This window comes from Gekko japonicus, unplaced genomic scaffold (assembly GCF_001447785.1).
Source record: "Gekko japonicus isolate JY-2015 unplaced genomic scaffold, Gekko_japonicus_V1.1 scaffold112, whole genome shotgun sequence".
In the NCBI taxonomy this organism is placed as follows: Eukaryota; Metazoa; Chordata; class Lepidosauria; order Squamata; family Gekkonidae; genus Gekko; species Gekko japonicus.
This window is the reverse complement of record NW_015166422.1, coordinates 985,620-1,005,035: the sequence shown is the minus strand read 5'-3', so window position 1 is coordinate 1,005,035 and position 19,416 is coordinate 985,620.

Sequence of the window (19,416 nt, the reverse complement as noted above, 5' to 3'; positions counted from 1 at the left end):
AAGCTGTGGAGTCTTGTGAGCAAAAATTCTAATTTGTGAGCTACTGGCATTAAAGTTGTGAGAGAGCAATGTGGCTACTGCATAAATTTGTTTGCTCTGGAGCCATCCTTCCTGAGCTAAGACAAAAAATGGTGAGCTGGAGGCTAAAAAACTATGAGCTAGCTCACACTAACTCAACTTAGAGGGTACACTGATGGTCATCCCAATATGTACAGTCACTGGATCTTCCAAAAGAGGTGGAACATGTATCTTCCAGCTTTGGAACATGCATCCCAGACTCCAGATTAATGGGGGTCTAGTTCATGGATGTCAAACATATCATCCGTGGGCCAGAATTGGCCCATCCAGGGCTCTTATCCGGCCTGCAAACAAATGATTACCTTTATTGCCAGATGACAGAAGCTGTGCATTATGTCCCTGTACTGTGTCCCAGTGCTAATGTGTAACAGGTAGTAGAAGTGGGAGGGTGGACATCAGGGAGATACTGTAAGGAAATACTGTAAGAGTGTTACTGTTTTAAGCATGTTTGTATTTTGAGTTTAAAAAAGCATCATTAATTGGTTTTGCCTGTGTCCTTTATAAAGTTTATATCTCCAGTACCTGGCATTACATTTTAGGGCACGCATGGCCCAGCCTGACAAAGTGACATTTATTTCAGATCCGGCGCTCATTACCAATCACTTTGACACCACTGGTCTATTTCATGTGCCCCAAAGTGTGTTGTCATGTGTTGTCCTTTTAGAAGAAATGAGAGTCACGTGTATTGCTTGTAGTGGATGTTATGTAAGCGTGGTCACAGCGCCAGGAATATAATGCCTGAAAGAGCCTTTCATGGTTAGGTCACTCACAAAAGCCTTACTGCCTCTAACATAAAATCTAGCACCTTAGGATTCTGCCTTATACGAAGTACGTGTCACTTCAAAGCTTACATGCACTGATGCCACCCAAAGTCGACTTGTTTCATTAATTAATTTATTTTTGTCACTTAGTTGCCGCTAATGATAACCCCATGGGGTTTAAGAGGCGAGAGACGTTCAGAGGTGGTTTGCCATTGGCTGCCTCTATGTAGTGACCCTGGTATTCCTTGGTGGTCTCCCATCCAAGTACCGACTACAGCCAACCTTGCTTAGCTTCCAAGATCTGACGAGATGAAGCTACCTTAGGCTATCAAGGTCTAATAGTCCTTATTAAATTCATGAAACACAAAGGGAGACATGAATGAATTATACCTTTAGGCAATGTGTCATAGACCTCCATAGCCCAGGCTAGCTCAGTCTCATCAGATCTTGGAAGTTAAGGTGGGTCGACCCCGGCTAGTATTTGGATGGGAGACCACCAAGGGATACCAAGGTTGCTACACAGAGGACCCGGTCACACGGGCCGGATAACGTGGGGGGCGTGGCTAATTGCTCCGGTGCAATTAGAGCTGCCAGAATGTGATCCGACGCGTCGGCGGCAAACCACGGGTCCTTACAAACTGCGCATTAACAAGGGGCCGGCATGATCACACCGCAGGAGTCCGGAGGCAGCCCGTGGCAAACCGTTTACCACTACATCTGAGGTACTGTTTTTTTATCGCGCATTTTCAGCAGTATACCACGGGTTGGCCATGGGTGCGCTCCACTTGCCAGATGTTGCGGTGTGATCGCGTCCTGATAATCCACCCACCACCCGTGGCTCTCTCGTGGCAAATTCGCCGTGTGACTGGGACCAGAGACAGGCAATGGCAAACCACCTCTGAATGTCTCTGCCCTTGAAAACCCTATGGGGTCACTTCCCACCACCACCGCCTCCACTGTGTCATAAGATTTCTCCCAAAAATAAAATTAGGAAAAGTGGGATGGTTTGTGTCCTACCATGGCCATTCAGCTTCCTCTGATAAAAGTGGAAGATAGACTGAAGGGAACCTCCGCATCCAGAAGCAGTAAAGCTCTGTATACCAGTGCTAGCAGGCAACATCAAGGGAAAGGTGTGGTCTATATGTTGGCCCTCTAGGACAAGCAGCTGGCCATTATGTGAAAGAGAATGCTGAACTAGATGGACCAATGGTCTGACCCATCAGTGCTCTTCTTGTGTTCTTCAGTGACTCATACAAGCCAATATTTTTAGTTAAGCTGATTAGAAAACTATCTGCAAAGAGTTGTTGCAGCAGTTCTTGGAGCAATCGGACTGGTGGGGTACTGCAAAGTTCTCTCTGGGGTCCAGTCATATATATGACCTACAACAAGGGAATAAAGAGGTTGCAACTGGCATTATTTTAAGCAGACATTGAGCCAGGATGGACATGAACCTGGCTTGCTGCTGTACTTCGGCGCACACTTTGCTCCTTCTGCTCTTCCCTTCACTCTTGGAGAATCATAGTGAAATATTAATCCCTCTTAACCTTGACATGCAAATGTAAGAGTTCAGTTTAACCAGCTTTAGTATCCCTTCACATAAATAAGGATTTTCAAAGAAGAAGACCATGCCATTGAGTTGAATCCGACTCATAGCAACCCCATCCACAGGGTGTTCCAGGCAAGAGACAAGCAGAGGTGGTTTGCCATTGACTTCTTCCACATAGCATCCTCCTTGGTGGTCTCCCATCCAAGTAGTGACCATGGCCGACCCCTGCTTAGCTTCCAAGTACTGCCCAAGCCAGGCCATTCAGGCTGCTATTAAGGATTCTCAACCATGATTTAATCCCTGGTTTGTTGGGAAAGGTACTGATTAACCCACACACAGAAACAGAAATGTTCAGGAGGACGTTTTTATAAAGTAATTAGAACTATAGCATAGTGGAAGAAGAAGAAGAAAAAGAAGAAGAGGAGGAGGAGGAGGAGATAGGAGTTATACCCTGCCCTTCACTCGGAGTCTCAGAGAGGCTTACAAACTCCTTTCCCTTCCCCTCCCCACAATAGACACTCCGTGAGGTAGGTGGGGCTGAAAGAACTGTCCTTAAGAGAACAGCTCTGACAGAGCTATGACTTGCCCAAGGTCATCCAGCAGCTGCAAGTAGAGCAGTGGGGAATCAAACCCGATTCTCCCAGATTAGAGTCTGCGCTACCCTGATCTCTTCAGATCTTGGAAGCTAAGCAGAGTTGGCCCTGGTTACTATTTAGATGGGAGACCACCAAGGAAGTCCAGGGGTGCTTCACAGAAGCAGGCAATGGCAAACCACCTCTGGATGCCTTGAAAACCCTATGGGGTTGCTATAAATTGGCCGTGACTTGACAGCAAAAAAGAAAAGAAAAGTGGAACACCTGAGGTCGCTTTTATACAGGACAGGATTGTAGTCTATTGAAATGTTTACTGTTATGTATCACCTTGCTTTTACTGCATTATCTTCCACCTTTTTTATTATGGCATGCTATGCCTTAGAGTGTGTTCAGACTGGCAGTTTGGCCTGATATAGCTGCTCAGCTGTTTCAGGCTTTCTTTTGCAGTTCCTTTAAACTTTAAAGGGACTACACAAGAAAGCCCAAAAAACAGCTGAGCAGTGGGGAGCTCCTTGCTGCTCAGCTGTTTTTGCTGCTTTCATGGAAAACAGAAAGCAGGGGTTTAAAGGGACCCAGGATCTCTTTAAACCCCTGCCTTCTGGTCTATCCATGAACTGGTACAAACTGCTTTGAAAGTTCATTGGAGTTTGTGACAGTAGACCCATCACAAACAGGGCAAAACTCATCTTGCTCCTTGGTTCAGTTCGTGCCTGTCCCTAGTTGTCATGGTTTTACCTATCTAGCATGAAGCTGTGTGGAAAACCATGTTGAAAGCCTCATTGCAAAACAAGCAAACACCATTTGCATTTATAGGCTTGCATTAATTAATAGTCCTGCAGCGGTGGCTCAAGTGGTTAAGACGCTGAACTGCAGGCTGTGGAAGGTCAGTAGTTCAGCAGTTCGAGACCCGAGTTGCCGCATGACAGAGTGAGCTCCCATCTCTAGTTCCAGCTCCTGCCAACCTAGCAGTTCGAAAGCAAGAAATTGCAAGTAGATAAATAGGTACCACTTTGGTGGGAAGGAAACAGCGTTCCGTGCACCTTGGTGTTTAGTCATGCTGGCCACATGACCACGAAAACGTCTTTGGACAGCGCTGGCTCTTCAGCTTTGAAATGGAGATGAGCACCGCAACCCTAGAGTCGGACTCGACTGGCTTTCGAGCAAGGGGACCTTTACCTTTTTTATAGTCTGAATAAGAAATGGACTCCATTTCATTCAACTTGCCATTTATATGGTCTTCGCTAGAGTCTTCTGTTCAATTCTGTTTGTCATATAAATAAATAAATAAATATTTCAAGAAAGTCATAGAGAAACTGGGAGGAATCCAAAGACAGACAAAAGAGATTACAAGCCTGGAGAATAACATTTTATACATTGATTTCATTTACTTTAAATAACTGAAATATACAACAAAAAAACAACATGGATTAAATAACAGTGGATAAAAATTAAGGATGCCAAGAACTGTGGTGTGACCACACTTACTATTTAATTGACCTCCTCAATGAGATTGCGAGGTGGAGTTCCTGAGGAGGGTATGCCAGAGATACAGTGCCACCATTAAAAAGTCCCTGTCTACAGCAGCCACTTGTATACCCTCCAATATTTCACAGATGAAACTAGGGAGATTTTCTTAGTTAAAGATCACTGCCCAGGAACCTTCCTCCATTAAGCATTTCTGGAGATTTTCAATAATAATAATAATAATAATAATAATAATAATAATAATAATAATAATAATAATAAACTTTATTGTCATTGTACACAGTACAACGAAATTAAAGGTGCAAGTAGATAAAATGGTATGCTGTGCTCATTTACTCCACAGAATGTCCTCCACTGACCTGTCCTGTGGGTGTTGTTTGTTGAAAGGTATACTGAATAAATATAATATGCTATTATCATTCAAAATATACTACAGAAATTGAAGAGTAGGCATAGCGATTAGCAAATATTCCCTATTTCATTTCTTCTTTATGTTTTGTTTACAGCCTTGGGTCTTTGCTATTCAAAGGCCCCGGTCACACTAGGGGGAAAGGCACGGCTGAAGTGTGGCTTTTTAGAGCCGCAGCAAAAGAGAAGCGCTGCAGCAGGATCAGACAGATTCCCCAAGCCGCCATGCATATGCTCCCCAGCGCGATCAGACGCGAGGGGGAAGCCACGGACAGGAGACCGAGGCAAGGCTGATGCGCATGTGTGTGCCTGTGCAGTTCGGCTGGGGACCTCGCATGCTGCGAGAGACGGGCGTGTTGGCGATCACAGGGCCGCCAGTGCAGCGGATTTTCGGGTAGGTAGTAGTGCTTAGCAGGTTTATTTTAACTCTGCATCTTCGGCCAGAAGAGACCGATCGGGGACGGGTGCGCACCACTTCCCAGATGTTGCGGTGTGATTGCGCCCGCTTGATGCACCCCCGATCCATCCCTCTTGCGGATCTAATCTTCCCTTGTGACCAGGGTCACAGTTGATGTTTGCCAATCCATTCATCTCATATACATACACAGTACAATTAAGGTGCAATTTGTATGCTACTTATACATGCAATGCACATCATTTATAGGCATAATATGCATTTCATGTACAAAGTTGATTCATCGATGCACAAGAACATTTGAGAAAAGCATACGTTTTACGGGGAGCAATTTTCTCAGAGAAAACAGAAAGTCACACAAAAATAAAGAATCATTGTCCTCTGGTAATGTCAAAGAAACTATTGCATTGTTGTATTATTGGCTAATTAAAATTGACAGTAGTCTATTGAGCTATACCAGAAAATGGGGAAAGGATTTGCAAATTATGATCACAGAAAAGGAATGGGTTTGGGTTTGGGAAAGAGCTGATCCTAGGCTACTTTCATCTAGTCTTAAAGAAAACATGTATAAACTACTTCTCCAATAATACCTAGCTCCCCATAAATTAGCCCTTATATAGTATAACAGAGGATAAGTGCTGGAGATGTAATAGTTCCTCTGTAGATTTGTTCCATATTTTCTGGCCTTATCCTAAGATTCAGACATTTTGGAAGACTGTGGTAAATTATGTTAATGAAATGCTGATTAGGGAAATACCTTTTGAACCAAAATTAATTCTTCTGTTTTTTGAGAGAAATCATGTAGATAATTCTGATATGGAATTAGTACTAAATTTATTTACAGCAGCAAGGATGGTATGACAATTTCACCCTCCCTCACAGGATTTGCCTTTAACTTCTTTTTCCTTTTTCTTCTTTGTTTTTTTTCTCTGACTGTCCCATCCAGTTGCCTGAATGTATTTAGATATATGCTGACCCAGCCTAGGGAACTAAAGGAAGTGACTAAAATCCTTCTTATTTCCTGTTTTGAAAACAGCACATGAGAGGATGATGGTAGTTGAAAATAACAAACTGTTTTATTAAACTTTGAAGCGAAATGGTCAGATTGGAGTCAGGTGTAGGACTTATGAGGTGAACAGACAACAGAAATGAGGTAATTTTGTATACAAATAAATGACAGATAATTTGTCCCAAACAAGTAACTGTTTCTGTCATTCAGACAGGTCTTTAAAACTTGGGGGGAGAGATTACTTGGCAGTTGTTCTTACATAAACTAACCTAAGCTTCTTGGCCTAATAGATACTAAAGTTGGTGAAGACAGCAACTTTCAAACAAGTTCCAATTTCCTTCCTTATCCACAGGCTAGAGATCACCCCCTTGTTTTAGGAGCTATTTTCCTGAGACTGGTTAGGGATGGCTAAACTTCCCACTCCCTAACTCAGGATCCTTCTTGATCTCACTCCCTTAGCCTTCCTTCCCAGTCAACCGCAGGTTCTTAACTGCCAGCTCTCAGCTGCCACTTCTAACCGACTCTCTCAACTGAAGAATTCCATTTGAATCTCCTGTGAGTCAGGGTTCTCAGACCAGGTTGCAGCATTAACCATTTACTGTCGGTCCTAGATGGCTATTGCAATAAACTGGGGAAAAAACAGAATCACCAACTGAGTAGTTTAACAAGATTTGGCTTATTGCACTATTATCTAAATTAACATACCGTATTTTCCTGCGTATAAGACTACTTTTTAACCCAGGGAAATCTTCTCAGAAGTGGGGGGTCGTCTTATACGCCGGTACGCCAGAAGCATCAGCACAGCTCTATATTTTAACTGGAAAACTCTATATTTTAACTGGAAAAGTTGGGGGTCGTCTTATACGCCCAGTCGTCTTATACGCCGGAAAATACGGTACTTTGGACTGGTAAGAGTAACTTTATGGAACCTGATTTATTTACTAAATATTGGATATTATTCAATTTTTTTGGAATAAAAAATATCTGGTAAGATATACCCATTTGCTTATTAAGATTTCTTGTAAGAGTACTTGAGAACTTGTTTTGTGTATGCAGGGGTCATTTCCTGCTGGAGTGCCCCAAAGTCACATTTATGTCAGATTCAACTCATGTAACAAATGAGTCTGGCTCCGTAGATTTAAGGGATAGATCATTACAGTATTGACAAACCATGTCGAATTGTGGAAGAACCAACAAGAGAAGGCGATTATCCCCATCTTTGGTTGGTCCAAAGGTATTACATTAACTCCCTTCTTAGCTTTTTGGGTTTTGAACCAACAAGACTATAAACAGTCTCCATCCTCATACCTTGTCAAGATCTGGAGGCACTCAGTCAACTACTGTTGAGAACAGAATGTCACGCTTGATGGATCCTCCTAGTTCTGATTTATCAGGTTCTTGTGATCCTGAGCAGAAGTCCTACTTTGGACAGGAGTTCAGCTTGTTCACCCATGAGGTCCCTCCATCTTTATGGATCTGCAATTCACTGCATATGAAACTGAGTGGACCATCTAGTTTAACATTCTCTACTCTGGCTGGCAGCAGCTCTCAGATGAAGTTCTTCTCTTTAGACCCTTTTAAGGAAAGGACTGCACCTTGGACCTTCTATATGTGAAGCTTGTGCTCTTTCACTGACTTATCACCCCTTCCCGTGGATGTATGCTTGCGGCTGCCTTATACCAAGTTAGACCATTGGACTATCTAGCTCAGAACTGTCTACTTTGAGCTCCTTTAAGTAGAAATGCCTGGGACTGAACCTTTGGCAAATAGGCTTTAAAAGGAAATTAGATAGATTCGTGGAGGATAGATCTGTCAGTAGCTGGTGACTAAACCTCTGAATCTCAGTGTCAGAAGGCAACATCAGGGAGGGCCTGTTGTTGGCCCTCCAGAGGAACTGGTTGGCCACTGTGTGAGACATTGGTCTGAGCCAGCAGGGCTCTTCTTATGTTCTTATGTTCTGAGTAAACGTGTGCTCTGCCATGGAGCCACAGCTTAAGCACCATGGAAACCAGCTCTTGTGGGATCCACCTCTTGTGGGATCCACCTCTTCCACCGCAACAAGTTCCAGCAAACAGTTGTAAACTGCAGACCCCACTAGGAGCATTTTGCTCTTTTGAATTCCAGCAAAGTCTATCAGCATCAGGCTCTGGACATTGCGTAAGCTTCCCAAGCTCCCTGAGTCATCTGTGGGGCAAGGGAAGCGCTGTAATTACACCGATAACTTGCCCTCACTCGCCCGACAATGATACATGGAAACGCAACATAAAGCCATCACTCTGGGTGCCTCAATTCATCTCTGCGCCTTTCAATGGTTTCCTGTCCTCCCATTCTATCCGTCTGCATTGTGCAGAGAGCGCAAAATGCCAGCCGCTGGAAATGCAATTTATTTTGATTCACCAGAGCCTCCCAGAATATTTCGGTGACCTTTTGCATTTTCGGCACTGAGTTATTATGATGGTTATTTTTTATTTACATTAACAAAGCTCAAGGAGGGGCTGAGCAAAGCCAGGAGGAGAGTGCGCACCAGGCAGGGAAAGAGAAAGAGAACTGGTGGGGATCTTAAACTACACTGAAGTGTTTTACTTCTGACAAATCTCCATCGTTCGGGATTAAAGGATCTTCCTGGTTCTCGGTTTTTGTAGCCCTGGATCCTGTGTCTTCAGAACTGTGTTTTAACTAGGTAAAATTCCAAAAATCAACTTCCAGAATTGGAACATGCATGGGTAGTGGGGTTGCCAGCTTCACGTTGGGAAATACCTGGAGATTTGGGGGGGTGGAGCCTGAGGAGGGTGGGGCTTGGGGAGGGAAGGGAAGGGACTTCAGTGGAGTATAACGCCATCACAGAGTCACCATCCAAAGCAGCCATTTTCTCCAGGGGGGACTGATCTCTTTCTCCGGGAGATCAGTTGTAATCCCGGGAGATCTCCAGCCACCACCTGGAGGCTGGCAACCCTAACAGAAAGGGACAGCTATCCATTTCCTCCCATATAGTTATTGTAACTAACTGGGAAAGGAAATGGCATTGAAATATAAAGGGAGAAGGGTGTTATTCCCCTGCTGCTTTCTCGTAGATGCTATTCCGGTTTTGTTAGGAGATAAAGAAGAGAGTGAGTTGGCAGAAAATGGAAGCGGCAGACAGGCATCTTGATCAATCAGCAGAACACTGGTCAGTCTTGCCAGCCAAGAGGATTGTGCTGAGATTTTCTGTGCACAGCATTTCCACCAATCGTTGTTCACTGGTAATTGTTTTTTAGATCATGTGATCACATAGAGGTGTAGAGCGCAATCATATTGCCTGCCTAATGCATACATGTGCACAGGGGTCATTTCGTAGAAAAAGAGGTGCAGGAGCTCATTAGAATAACTCATTAGCATAACTTATTTGCATATGCCACACCCCCGACATCACTAGAAGTGTGTCAGAAAGGCAACACCCACTGCTCAGGTTCCACTGGACTGTTTTGGATTGCTAACTATTGGGGGGGGGGATGTGCAGACCTGTCCTCGCAGAGGAGGGGGAGCTTGTACCTGAATAAAACTTGGTCTTAAAGGTGCCACTGGACTGTTTTGGACCAGGGGGAGCTCTGCAACTTACCTGGCTGCTTCTTGCTCTGACTGAGGGATGCTGGGAGCAGGGGGTGGAGCTTGTTGCATGTGCCCGCCCCCTGGGCTCTTTACTGCCGGAGCTCCGCTCCTGTGCGCTCCTGCAGGAAATGACCCCTGCATGTGCATTGAAAATATATAGAGAGGCAAATGAACCAAAGAGAAGCTGTGGCCATTCCTATTCTATTGTAAACATTCTTCTAGTGGAGCCCAAATTAAGGATGAATAAAATGCAGCAACTTCTAAAACCACTAAATTATTCAGTATAACCATCATTCAGGACAGTTAGTGGTAGGAAATAAAAATAACATCAATTTGGGTTTTTTAATTAATTAAAACAAAGATAAAGAGTGGTAAATCCAGTGGTAAATGTCTTTTAACAGAAGGTGGGATTTTCTCCTATTTTCCCCTCCCCCAATTAACCTCTCCTGCTATTCCTTAGGATTCCCTGTCTCTCAGGAGCAGCATTGTGGGCTGCAGTCGGAACATGGAGGAAGACAGTCCCAGTCCTCTGGATCTATTCCAATAAGAATAAAAATCACAAAATGAATAAATCAAGGTTAACTGCAACCATTGGGTTGGATTGGGACTAAAGGGGCAATCGCCACCCATTTCCAGCTTCAGAACCCCTCAAGTAATTCCTCAGGGCCCCAGTCTCCAAGAGGAGCATTTTGTGGAGATCAGCAGGTGAAAGTAGGAGGGAGTGGGGAAGCAGGCTGTGATGGACTGTGTTATGAAAACTCAAAAGGGCTGTATAAACATGTGATGGGCTCTGCAGGGTTAATACCTCACTAGGCCAAAGAACTTTTGAATGACAGGCTGCTCAGATCATGGATTTCATTAGATAGAGTCAGTTGAGAAGAAAGAGTTGGGAACTGACTGTGTGAGAGAACGCAGTTTAGTGCTGACTGAGGACTGGGAAGGTAGCAAGGAGAAGTGGGAGGATCGCTGAAGATCCCCATTCAGTCCAGAAAAGGGACAGAGCTTCTAGTTTAGAGATGTAATTCCCTGTGCAGTTGAAAAGGGACATAGCTCTAAAGAGTGGAGTGATCCCTGGGTTGGTTAGAGAAAGAATTTCAGTACTTGGTTGTGTATCCCTGCCTTCTGAAACTTGAAGAGCCAGTTAAACTCAAGAACTTATACCGAAGTGTCTAGCAGACACCGAAATTAAAGCATCTCATCTCAAAGATTCTAACACCTTGTGAAAACCTTAAAAAACTCTTACTTGCTGGAAACATATTATCTGGAGTTTATGAAATTAAGTTACCTCAGAGTTATTATTGATCCACCTCAGACATTTCCCCTCTAGGTTGAATAAAATATTTTGTTTATTTTTGAACTTTCAAAAGCCTTTCATGTGCCATTTTCAGAAGTATAAGTTAAGGAGGTGACCTTGTCCCTTCCCTCAAGTCTCTGGGCTGAGCCAGCATCAAAATATCATAATGTGACAGGGTGGGACAGCTACAAACTTTCAAATATGAAGAAAATCTATAAAAGGGCCCTCTCAGCCAGAAAAGAAGAAAAAATGGAGGGAAAATCCTGCGTGTGAGGGAGGGGAAAGGGCAAGACCGCTATACAGGCAATTTCCATTTTGATAACATAAAGTTTAGTCTAGATGCAAACTGTTACATCGTGGGGAGTTATGAATTTGTTGATGTTCCCTTATTGTATTGTTTAGTTATTTTAACATGATCCCTTAAGGAAAAGTCCTATGTTTTAGTTTCACTTTTCACTTGTTATATTGGTGGCTGGCTGTGGCTGGTTATAGTTTAGCTTGGCCCAGACCAGTCTATGCCTATGTTCTAATAAAGTTCTGTTCTGTTTTGGTATCAGAAGCTGTGACGTTACTTCTAGTGTTGCCAATGCCCACTTCGGAAATACCTGAAAATTTTGGGGATAGAGCATAATGCCACAGGGTCCACCTTCCAAAGCAGCCATTTTCTCCAGGGGAATTAACCTCTGTCATCTGGAGATCAGTTGTAATCCGAGGAGATCTTCAGTTGTAATCTGTGGAGCCTTGGCCGGGAGGGAGGCTCCATGGCTCAGACCAAGCCTTGGCCGGGAGGGAGGAATACAAATTAAATAAATAAATCAAATCAATCAGTCCCCACCTGGAGGTTGGCAACCCTAGTTACTACACAGGCAATTAAAATTTGCTTCACATGTAAGTCGACTGAGAAAAGATCAACTTAAAGCCTTGCAACCTTAGAAACAGCCATGGTATACGAACAATGCAGTATTGATTAAAATAACTTGACAGATGAGCACTTCGTCCACAGACAGTAGCTCCTCTTCCCATTCCCCAGACATTGCTACTACTTCTTATATTAGCAGCAGGTCTTACAACACAAGAGGATATCATGACAAGACTGTGTTTTAAGGTCTGGCCCTTAACACTGTAAAAAGATTACTTATTCATCTCAAAGGCTGGGAGCTCCTGGCACAGTGTAACAGGCCAGTATTGTTGCATCACCCTTTTAATAAGGCAACAGATTCTTCTTCCTGAGAGGGCTCCAGGAAACCCTTGAGTATCAATTTACCTGCAAGTAATTTAAGCCAAACAGGTATTGACATGCCTGGAGGTTCGTAAATTACTAACCGTTCTGTTCAACAAAAGTTAAGAGCAAACACTTTCACCTCTCATTGGCAACTTGTGTGAAGCTCTTATGGGATGCAAGCAGGGCCAGATTTAGATGAAGAGAGGCCTTAGGCTACTCCACTTGTGAGGCCCCTCCCAATCTTCCACCCTCATGACTAGAAGAAAATGGAAGAGTGTTATAAATAAAACTGCGTGAACCAAGGATGATGATGGGTATTTAAAATTCAGTTCACAATTTCTCCTCTAAAGGACAAGATATTATTGTTAAATACCATAGTGACTGAAAAAAATGCATAAATGTTAAAATTAACACTGAAAAACTTTTGCAATAAATGAACTTTGTAAACCTTTTGTGGAATAAGCATTAATTTTTAGGAAAATGAAGTTGTAATGTTATTCTTAAAAAAAAAACCTTGAGTTTACAAATTATATTGCCTGGGAAGTGTAAATAATATGATCATGATTACCTGACAGTGTGGCATTTTTAGAATCTACTTTATGTTGTCATTAAACGGTCAGTTTTAAAATACATATTAAGAAGTAAACTACAACCATCAAATACTGTAAGACTAAAATGTTTTTTTCTAGCCTTTTTTCTAGCCTTCCTCATAGCAAAATCATCCAAAACTTCATCAAAATTTGTCTAAGTTCGTCACTTTCAATATACAGAATGCTCAGTGCGGACAACCTCTCCTGAGACATTGTGGCCCTTAATTCATTTTTAATTCTTTTGAGTCTTGAAAAACTCCTCTCTCCCGAGGAGTTAGTGACCATAAAGCTAAGAAATAGCCACAAGATTGCTTCCACATTAGGAATGGCCATTTGCATTTTTTCCGTGTATATAATTTGATAAAGGTCTGTATGAGACAGAGAGTGCTCTTCTGTAAGCCTATGGCTTTGTCTCACGTACAGGTGAAAGTGCAAAAGTTCATCAATAAGTTTCAGGTCAATATCTTCTGGGTATGCTTCCACCAACAGCTCAACACCTTGCTGTATTTCTTGCTTAGATGCTGTCAGATTAGCAAGAATGGAAAACAATTGTGCAACATCACTGTACACAGTACTTCTTTTTAAATTGGCTTCAAGTGCATCTAATACAGGAATAAAGGGTTTTATCTTAAACTTATCTCTTGAAGAAAGTGCATCTAAGGTATCAGGTGCACTTCTGTCATTTCTTATTTATTTATTGTTTCTATTTCTGGACATGCTGGCTCAAGGCGGCTAACAGGATTAAAATATCATAGAACAATACAGAGTTAAAAGAGTTAAAAATACAATACAAAATTAAGCAACATCAGTTAAAAGATAAAAAGGCAAGCTAATGATGGTGGTATTCCAAATCAACACAATGATAAAGACAGAGTCAGATGATGGTGGTATTCCAAATCAGGCCAATGGTAGAAATAGCATCTAACAGGGTCCCAGCCCAGAAGATGTTCCAGGGCACATTCGTCAGTGGCGGCTCCTAATCGAAAGCCTGGTGGAAGAGCTCCGTTTTACAGGCCATGCGGAACTGTAAAAGGTCCCGCAGGGCCCTGATGTCCTTCGGGAGCTCATTCCACCAGTGTGGGGCCGCCACTGAGAAAGCCCTGGCTTCTTTCGGACCAGGGAGAGTCAGGCGATGTTGTGACCCTGACCGCACTGCTCTATGGAGCACGTATGGGGAAAGGCGTTCTCTTAAGTAGGCAGGCCCCTGACCATATAGGGCTTTAAAGGTTACAACCAGCACTTTGAACCAAACCCGGTACGCTATAGGCAGCCAGTGCAGCGTCCTCAGCACAGGCTGGATATGGTCCCGTGTAGAGAGACCCATCAAAAGCCTGGCACTAGCTGCAGCTTCTGGATCTGAGACAAGGGCAGCCCCATGTAGAGAGCGTTGCAGTAGTCTAACCTCAAGGTGACCATTGCGTGGATCACTGTCATTGCGTTCAACGAAGGGAACCAACTGCCTAATCAGCCGTAGATGGTAGAAGGCCGCCTTGGCAGTGGCTGCTACCTGGGCCTCCATTGTTAAGGAGGCATCCAGGAGCACTCCCAAGCTCCTAACACTCGGCGCTGGCACCAATGGCGCCCCACCGAAGGCCAGTAGTGGGATCCCTATCCCCGACCCGCTCTGACTCAAGCACAGGTCCTCCGTCTTAGTTGGATTCAATTTCAATTGACTCAGTCTAAGCCAGCCCACCATGTCCTGAAGTGCCCAATCCAGGTCATCTGGGGTGGAGTTGGACCGCCCGCACAACAAAAGATATAGCTGGGTGTCATCAGCGTACTGGTGACAACCCAATCTGTGCCTCCGGGCAATCTGGGTGAGGGAGCGCATGTAGATGTTAAACAACATCGGGGATAGCACCGCCCCTTGAGGCACCCCACAAATCAACGGGTGCCTCTGGGACGTCTGATCCCCTAACACCACCCTCTGTCCCTGACCTTGGAGAAAGGAAACAAGCCATTGCAAGGCAAGCCTTTGAATTCCAGTGTTGGTGAGGCAGTGGATCAGTAACTGGTGGTCGACGGTGTCAAATGCCACTGACAGATCCAACAGCACCAGTACCGCCGTGCCGCCTTGGTCCAGATGCCTTCGGAGGTAATCTGTGAGGGCGACCTGTGCTGTCTTCATACCATGACCAGGCTGGAAGCCGTACTGGAATGGGTCCAGCATGGAAGTGTCATCCATAAAGCTCTGCAACCGAATCATCGCTGACGCTCTCTCCAGTACTTTGCCCGAATAGGGCAAGCTGGAAACCGACCAATAGTTGGCCAATTCAGCCGGATACAGTGATGGTTTTTTCAGGAGAGGGCGGATCATTGCTTCCTTGAGTGCCCCGGGAACAGCCCCTCATCAAAGACTTGTTGATAATATCCTGACCCTAAGGGCACCTCGCAACTCCTCACGACCAGCTTTTATGAGCCATGAATATCAAGGCTGCATGTGGTTGGGCATACTGTTGATAGCAATCTGTCAACTTTCTCAAGACTGAGTGGACTGAAACAATCCAGAGTAGAACCAGCAGATGTGCATGGAGCCATTCCCTTACTCTTTGTCTCCTTATTTTGTAGTTAATATGTGGCAAGGTGGCTTTTGCTTGTTTCTCAAGCTCATCAAAATCTTCTCTAATTTTTATGGCGACATGCAGGCAGACGCATCTCCTGGATGTCCCGGGGATGCAAACTGCACACCAGTGTGTAGGAGGGGGTGCGACGGGTTGCGACCCCCCGGAGCCTTGGTAAAAGGCTCCTAGCCAGGGGGCTTGTGAGGGGCGACCTCTTCGATGGCGCGATGCCGGAGAATTGAGGAGCTCCTCTGCCCCGAAGGTCCTGACCGTATGGTATGAGTGCTGCTGACTGGGACAAGCATTGGAGATCGGGCAGAAAAAAAATGATGCCAAGCGAGGCCGGTTGGCCAACAATGAACTGTGAGTCGGGTTGAAGCGAATATGAAGATTTAAATAGAAAGCTGCCCCCCATAAAGAGCGACGGGAAGTGAGCGGGGGAGGGGCCCCTCCCAAACGCATAAACAAAAACACAGAATTAAGAGGGGGAGCGGAAAAATAAGAGTTTGAAACTGTTTTCAGAGACTTACCAGAGCACAGATAAGCATTTGGGCGAAAAATCAGAGACTTTAGCAACTTTTCGATAAGTAAACAGAACCAAAAAGATGGCGGGGAAGAAACCGGAGAAAGAAAAACTTTTGAAAGCGAAACTTGTGGGTAGTCCTCAAACGGAAGAGAACACTGAGCTTTCAAAGATGTTGGCAGATTCCTTGCGCCCTCTGCTGGATGAGATTACTAATATCAAGCAACAACTGTCAATAATTGGTCAAAGCCTGGCTTCACAGCAATTACAATTGACCCAATCTTTAAAAGCAACGGAGCAAATGGGAGAGAAGGTGAAGGAAATGGACGCCAATACTAAAACAGTTAAGAAAAAGGTGCAAAGCCTGGAAATGAAGCAAGCCATGGAAGAGTCTAAACTTTTGCAGCTGCAAATGGAGAAAGCCAACTTGGTCCTACGGTTCCAAGGGGTCCCGGAAATTAAAGGAGAGAATCTGAAGCAACGGCTAAACGATGCCATAGCCCCATTGACAAATTTGACAGTGGAATATCTTTACAGCGAGATGGATGTGATCTATAGGTCCTATTCATCATATATCAAGAAAAATAATCTGCCTGGGGAAATAGTAGTCAGATTCTCGAAGAGACAAGTGAGAGATTCTATTCTGAAAGCAACTACGGGAACTCCCTTGAAAATTGGGGACAACAACATCAGGATTTTAAAAGACATTCCATTTGATATTAGACAGAAGAGAAAGAATTATAAAGAACTAATGTTTTTACAAACAAACTGCATCAATTACAGATGGTTAATCCCAGAAGGCTTCATTTTCAAACTGCACGACAAAAAAGAAAAGATTGACTCTGTTCTTAAGGCACGTGATTTTCTGCGAACAAAGCTCGGGGAACCAGCTGAGGATGAGAAGAAAGAAGAAGAAAGTAAATCTGATGGTGAGTTAGGCTCAGGGTCTCCGGATGAGGACTCACCCTCTGAGATGGGGGCGGCTGCCCACAAAAGTGCATACAAAATGAGGATTAGAAAAGAGAAGAATAAATAGTGGCTGAAGGACTCTGATGTGTGCCTGAAAACTCTGAAATTGATTTGGGATGCTCGGGGGGTTTCTCTAAGCATTTAAAAATATAGTTAAAAGATAATTAACTTAGCATAACCGACTATGTTCATTGTTTTATAAGTTTTTTAAAGGAAAAAAAAGAAAAATAACATTGAGTTAAGCTGATGTAATGATCTCCTACTCTTGTGTTTTTAGTTAGTAGTGGGTCTTTTTTCTTTATCCTAGATGTAGTTCCCCTTCCCATATTTTCGGTTGTAGTTTTGTAGTCTGTAAAAAAAAATCAATAAAAAATTCCCCTTAGGGGGATCAAAAAAAAAAAAAACTTCTCTAATTTTCCTTTTAAAAATCCAAAAGTGAACTGTACAAACTTGCACAAGAACTCAATAACAGGTCTGATTTCTGAAGGGCTTTGCTGACCTTGTGAAAATGACCTAGCACATGGGTCCAAAAATGCAGCATAAACACAAATTCCAGTCCTTCTATTTTCTGCAAAAGTTTGTTAGCTTGAAGCCTGGTCTCTCCGTTCCCATTAACACCAGAGTACAAATGACTGAGGGCATCAGTGATAACACCGTAACTTTCCAAAACAGCTTCTGTGGCTTTTGCCTTCCCATTAACACCAGAGTACAAATGACTGAGGGCATCAGTGATAACACCGTAACTTTCCAAAACAGCTTCTGTGGCTTTTGCGTGTGCGTCCCACCTAGTGCCTGACAAATATTTAGGCACTTTAGACTGAGGTGGCAAAAATTATTTTAGAACCGCCCATCTCTTTGTGGAGGATGAAAAGAAGGTATAAATTTCATTGATAATGCCAAAACAGTTCACTGCATCGAGGCAGCAATCCACAGCTGAACGGCCCACCAGATTTAAAGAGTGACCTCCGCATGGAATAAATCTTGCAAATTGATTTTTTCCGATGATTTTTTGCTGCATACCATTGTACTTACTAGCCACGTTGGCAGCGTTGTCGTAAGACTGTCGTAAGACATTTTCTAAAGTTAATTTCAAGTTCAGTAGTGAAATAGTTGAACACTAAATCAGCCATGCTTTCTCCTGAGTGGTCTTTTAGCTCAAGGAAAGTTAAAAATCTCTCAGTTGGCAAACCATCTTCAGGTGATATATTATCTGATAATTAAAGTCAACTGATCAGTATGTGAAATGTCAGGAGTGGAATCTACTGAAAAGCTGAAATATCCAGCCTTTCTCACATCAGCCAGAATTGCATCCTTTACTTTTTTTTGCCATGAGTTGAATCATTTTCTCACATATAGTTTTTGACAAATAAGAGGGATTGCCTGATCCAGAATGTCCATACCAATTGATATGAGAAAGTAAAAATGGATCAAATTTTGCCACTAGTTCTAAAAGACCAAGATAATTGCCATTATTTGGAGATCCAGTGTTCATTGTCTCCTCTGAATGGTAAGCCTTGTTCTACAAGAGTGCATATTACAGCAATAACTCTTTCCATGACATGCCGCCAGTACTGCTGTTCTGCTTTTATTTGTTCCTCTAGCTTGGAAGTTAATGCTTGCCCTCACTTCCTTGTTAGGTAGGCCAACATGGCATTCCTATGCTTTTCTGAGTTTTCATGAGTTTGGATAAGATGGGGGGTTTGCCAGTCATCAAACCCTTCAGTAGCTAAAGCTGTGGAAGAAGATGCAAGGTTTGGAAAGAGTTTACAAACAAAGCAATAAATCCAACCTTTTGAGGGAGAATATACAAGTCACTCTCAGCTATATGTTTCCCCATTTGCTTTTGTTGAATAAAAAAGAGCTTTTGTGCAAAACCTGGACTGCTTTTAGATGGTTACTGCTGAAGGGTTACAGAATTCAGTTTTCCACTGTGGTGAAACGGGTGCCCACTCTCAGCCCTGGGGGACTGAGTAGCCGGTTTGTGGCTCGTGAGCCCTGCTTCGCCTTCCCACCTCCTTTGTGGGCTTCTGTCACTCTTCAGTAGCTGCCACCACTCACTGACTTCCCTAGGCCTTTCTTGAGGCGCAGTGAGACCCCTCTGGCTGACTCCTAGGGTTTAGAGATGAAAACCCCAACTTTGGGTTTCTCCTGGAGGGTTGGCACCTGTACAGTTTGGGCTTTTCCCCTCCCAGGACCCTTCTTAAGGCACTGGTAGTGGGCAGAGCACCAGACTGGGGTTTTAAGCAAAGAACAAAGATTTTATTGACTATTTACAAGTAACAGGATTTTAAACACAAAAAGGCACTTTAAATCAAACACAGAAAGAAAAACACCACTGGGCACAAATAAAGCAAGACAAAAAGCAGTTCCTCTCTCC